The following is a 5,000-nucleotide window of genomic DNA, read 5'->3' on the forward strand; positions in this document are numbered from 1 at the left end:
AGAGGGGTGGACGAAAGTCTTTTCCCCCGCGATCAAGCCCGTCGAGCGGCTTTTGTCGAGTCCCGAACGAGAAGGGAACCTGACCGAGTCTGCTTTTAGGAAGACGAAGGCGCCTCGGATCGGGCACCTGCGAACCTCCAGCCGCGGTCCCCTCGAACCGTCTCTTAACTCTTCCCCGGAGGGAAGAGGGAGACGGAACGAAAAGGTCCGATAGATTGGAATAGCGACCCTCAGACAGGCGTGGCCCCGGGATTGACCCGGGGCCGCAATGTGCGTTCAAAGTGTCGATGATCAATGTGTCCTGCAATTCACATTAGTTCTCGCAGCTGGCTGCGTTCTTCATCGACGCACGAGCCAAGTGATCCACCGCTAAGAGTTGTACTCTTTATGGTTGTTTTTGTTTCGAAGCCATGTAACCAACAGACACAAAAAGTGACGGTTTGAAATAATGTTTTACGGCAGCCGCGGGTACGGGCGCCCCGGAACGCCTAAGCGAACTCGGGGTCATCAAACCGCGCCGCCGAGCCGCCTCCGGAGTAAGAAACCCCGCAGACGGACTTCGGGGGCCAGGTACCCGTCTCCCTTTGGCCGTAAAACACGTTTTTTGCTCAGGACACCGTTTTTCGATCAAGTCATTAAAAGGCCGAAGGGAATCCCTGTAGTTCCCAACGTCGGGCCGTGGCTTGAACATTTTTTGTTTGTGGAAATGGGAGTCGCGCCTACTGGGAGACACTACCAACCCAAGTCCCGGTAATGATCCTTCCGCAGGTTCACCTACGGAAACCTTGTTACGACTTTTACTTCCTCTAGATGATCAAGTTCGATCGACTTTTCAGCACAGCACCAAGGCCCCGCGAAGGAGCCCCGGCGTGGCCGATCCGAGGACCTCACATAACCATCCAATCGGTAGTAGCGACGGGCGGTGTGTACAAAGGGCAGGGACTTAATCAGCGCGAGCTGATGACCCGCACTTACTGGGAATTCCTCGTTCATGGGGAATAATTGCAATCCCCAATCCCCGTCACGAACGGGTTTAAGCGGATTACCCGCGCCTCTCGGCGTAGGGTAGGCACACGCTGGCCCGGCCATTGTGGCGCGCGTGCAGCCCCGGACATCTAAGGGCATCACAGACCTGTTATTGCTCCATCTCGCGTGGCTATACGCCACTGGTCCCTCTAAGAAGTTAACCGCGACCGCGGGGGGCCGCGTAACTATTTAGCACGAAGGAATCTCGTTCGTTATCGGAATTAACCAGACAAATCACTCCACCAACTAAGAACGGCCATGCACCACCACCCACAGAATCGAGAAAGAGCCATCAGTCTGTCAATCCTTTCCGTGTCCGGGCCGGGTGAGGTTCCCCGTGTTGAGTCAAATTAAGCCGCAGGCTCCACTCCTGGTGGTGCCCTTCCGTCAATTCCTTTAAGTTTCAGTTTTGCAACCATACTCCCCCCGGAACCCAAAGACTCTGGTTTCCCCGCACGCTGCCCGGCGGGTCATGGGAATAACGCCGCCGGATCGCGGGTCGGCATAGTTTACGGTCGGAACTACGACGGTATCTGATCGTCTTCGAACCTCCGACTTTCGTTCTTGATTAATGAAAACATTCTTGGCAAATGCTTTCGCTTTCGTCCGTCTTGCGCCGGTCCAAGAATTTCACCTCTAGCGGCGCAATACGAATGCCCCCGGCCGTCCCTCTTAATCATGGCCCTGGTTCAGGAAACCCACAAAATAGAACCGGAGTCCTATTCCATTATTCCTAGCTCAGGCATTCAGGCGAGTTTGGTGCCCGCTTTGAACACTCTGATTTTTTCAAAGTAAACGCTCCGGACCCCTGAGGACCGGACACCCAACCAAGGGCATCCGGGGGGCGCCGGGAGGCAGGGTCTGGGACAGGCGGTAGCTCGCCTCGCGGCGGACCGCCAGCCCACTCCCGAAGTCCAACTACGAGCTTTTTAACTGCAGCAAATTTAATATACGCTATTGGAGCTGGAATTACCGCGGCTGCTGGCACCAGACTTGCCCTCCAATGGGTCCTCACCCATGTGTTTAGGATACGTTCATTCCGATTACAGGGCCTCGAAAGAGACCTGCATCGTTATTTTTCGTCACTACCTCACCGTGTCGGTAATGGGTAATTTGCGCGCCTGCTGCCTTCCTTGGATGTGGTAGCCATTTCTCAGGCTCCCTCTCCGGAATCGAACCCTGATTCCCCGTTACCCGTGGTCACCATGGTAGCCCCCTATGCTACCATCGACAGCTGATAGGGCAGACATTCGAATGAGACGTCGCCGCCGCGGTGGGCGCGCGATCGACCCGAGGTTATCTAGAGTCACCAAAGGGCCGGGGGAAACCCTCGCGGGTCCCCCCGGGTGGGTTTTGGGTCTGATAAATGCACGCATCCCGGCCCCCCCGAGAGAGGACCGGTCAGCGCTCGTTTGCATGTATTAGCTCTGGAATTACCACAGTTATCCGAGTAACGTGTGGAGCGATCAAAGGAACCATAACTGATTTAATGAGCCATTCGCAGTTTCACTGTACCTTCCGTGTGCACTTAGACCTGCATGGCTTAATCTTTGAGACAAGCATATGTTACTGGCAGGATCAACCAGGTTGCTGCGAGTGGTTTTTGTCACAGAAAAAACCATTGGTTCTTAGAGGGGAGAGGGATCGGCCCCGTACCGTCCGAAGGACCCCCCGGGGAGGGGGGGACGGGCGGAGAGGCTCGTCCGAGCTCACCCCTCATTGCTCCCAGTGGAAATTAGTGTGGCAACTCCGCTGCGCGAGTTCCCGCTTGCTTCGGGGATAACAAGGAAACGCTCGTTCCGAAACCGGGGGTCCGGAGCTTTTTGAAGCCGGGTGCTGGAGCTCGGTTGGACGCGAGGACCACCGAGGCATCCGAGTCCGACGGCTCCGGGCCGACCGGTTATCGTGTAGGGCAGATTGAGATATAGACGGGCCGTCTACGACTCCCTCGGATAGGTTCGGAAAGGTCCTCCCCCTGACGGAGGACCCCCCTGGAGGCTAACCCGCTGGGTCGGGTAGGAACGCACCGCGCACAGTGGCCACGGAGGGCCGCGCGGTTGCCTACCCAGGCGGGCTCGGTAGTCCATTCGATCGGGTCAAAATAATGAAAGAGATACCCCCCCTGGAACCGTCTCTGGAAGTTTGGTTTTTCCTCCGTACCGCCTGGGGGGCGGGGGGCGGGACGGAGGCCGACCTGCGGAGCTTCTTGGTCGGGTAGGATCGGGTCCGTGTTATAGTGTCCAAAAATCCACTTTGGAACCATTATTGGGGCTTTATTTAAGCTCTGCCATGCTTAGAAATGAATGGAGAATCATCTCCAGTGCTTGGACCCCTAGTCATTGCCACTCTCCTCAACAGTCCGACGGCACCCCTTTGAAAAACCCCCCGACGAAAAATCCTCCAGAGCGCGGGCGAACTCGCTCCGAGGCCGACCGGAGTGCACCTTCGTCGGGCAAGGGAGTCGGGCGAAGGGGGTCAGAAATCCTGGAGCTCGCCACCCTCACTAGTTTTTGGCGTGAAATGGTAGACCAAAAGTGGGGACTTAGAAAAATTTCGCACTTTTTCGACCTACCACTGGTAGACCGAGTGGGACTTAGTCATTTTTTCAGCTTTTTCGGGCCTACCACTGGTAGACCAAGTTGGACTTAGTCATTTTTTCAACTTTTCGAGCCTACCACTGGTAGACCAAGTTGGACTTAGTCATTTTTTCGACTTTTCGAGCCTACCACTGGTAGACCAAGTTGGACTTAGTCATTTTTTCGACTTTTCAGAGCTACCACTGGTAGACCAAATGGGACTTAGTCATTTTTTCAACTTTTCGAGCCTACCACTGGTAGACCAAGTTGGACTTAGTCATTTTTTCAGCTTTTTCGGGCCTACCACTGGTAGACCAAGTTGGACTTAGTCATTTTTTCGACTTTTCAGAGCTACCACTGGTAGACCAAGTTGGACTTAGTTATTTTTTCAACTTTTCGAGCCTACCACTGGTAGACCAAGTTGGACTTAGTCATTTTTTCGACTTTTCAGAGCTACCACTGGTAGACCAAGTTGGACTTAGTCATTTTTTCAACTTTTCGAGCCTACCACTGGTAGACCAAGTTGGACTTAGTCATTTTTTCGACTTTTCAGAGCTACCACTGGTAGACCAAATGGGACTTAGTCATTTTTTCAACTTTTCGAGCCTACCACTGGTAGACCAAGTTGGACAGTCATTTTTTCGACTTTTCGAGCCTACCACTGGTAGACCAAGTTGGACTTAGTCATTTTTTCGACTTTTCAGAGCTACCACTGGTAGACCAAGTTGGACTTAGTTATTTTTTCAACTTTTCGAGCCTACCACTGGTAGACCAAGTTGGACTTAGTCATTTTTTCGACTTTTCAGAGCTACCACTGGTAGACCAAGTTGGACTTAGTCATTTTTTCGACTTTTCAGAGCTACCACTGGTAGACCAAGTTGGACTTAGTCATTTTTTCGACTTTTCAGAGTTACCACTGGTAGACCAAGTTGGACTTAGTCATTTTTTCAACTTTTCGAGCCTACCACTGGTAGACCAAGTTGGACTTAGTCATTTTTTCGACTTTTCGAGCCTACCACTGGTAGACCAAGTTGGACTTAGTCATTTTTTCGACTTTTCGAGCCTACCACTGGTAGACGAAGTTGGACTTAGTCATTTTTTCGACTTTTCGAGCCTACCACTGGTAGACCAAGTTGGACTTAGTCATTTTTTCGACTTTTCGAGCCTACCACTGGTAGACCAAGTTGGACTTAGTCATTTTTTTTCAACTTTTCGAGCCTACCACTGGTAGACCAAGTTGGACTTAGTCATTTTTTTCAGGTTTTCGCACCAACCAGTGGTAGACCAAGTTGGACTTAGTCATTTATTTTTTTTTTTCGACTTTTCGCACCTTCCACTGGTAGACCAAGCTGAACTCACCCAGGCCTGGGCCTCAGTCCTCCACCCAGCCCTGGGCCT

General features: G+C 52.6%; 2 non-coding genes across 2 annotated transcripts; both read right to left on the minus strand.

The window, feature by feature from the left end:
- Positions 1-224: 224 nt before the first annotated feature.
- Positions 225-378, minus strand: LOC125798694 (5.8S ribosomal RNA). Its single transcript, XR_007437497.1, has one exon. It is a non-coding gene; the product is annotated as a 5.8S ribosomal RNA (ribosomal RNA).
- Positions 379-751: 373 nt separating this feature from the next.
- Positions 752-2,615, minus strand: LOC125798695 (18S ribosomal RNA). The gene has a single exon (XR_007437498.1). It is a non-coding gene; the product is annotated as an 18S ribosomal RNA (ribosomal RNA).
- Between the last annotated feature and the right edge of the window lie 2,385 nt (positions 2,616-5,000).

The sequence above is a fragment of the Astyanax mexicanus genome, unplaced genomic scaffold (genome assembly GCF_023375975.1).
Source record: "Astyanax mexicanus isolate ESR-SI-001 unplaced genomic scaffold, AstMex3_surface scaffold_79, whole genome shotgun sequence".
Lineage (NCBI taxonomy): Eukaryota > Metazoa > Chordata > Actinopteri > Characiformes > Acestrorhamphidae > Astyanax > Astyanax mexicanus.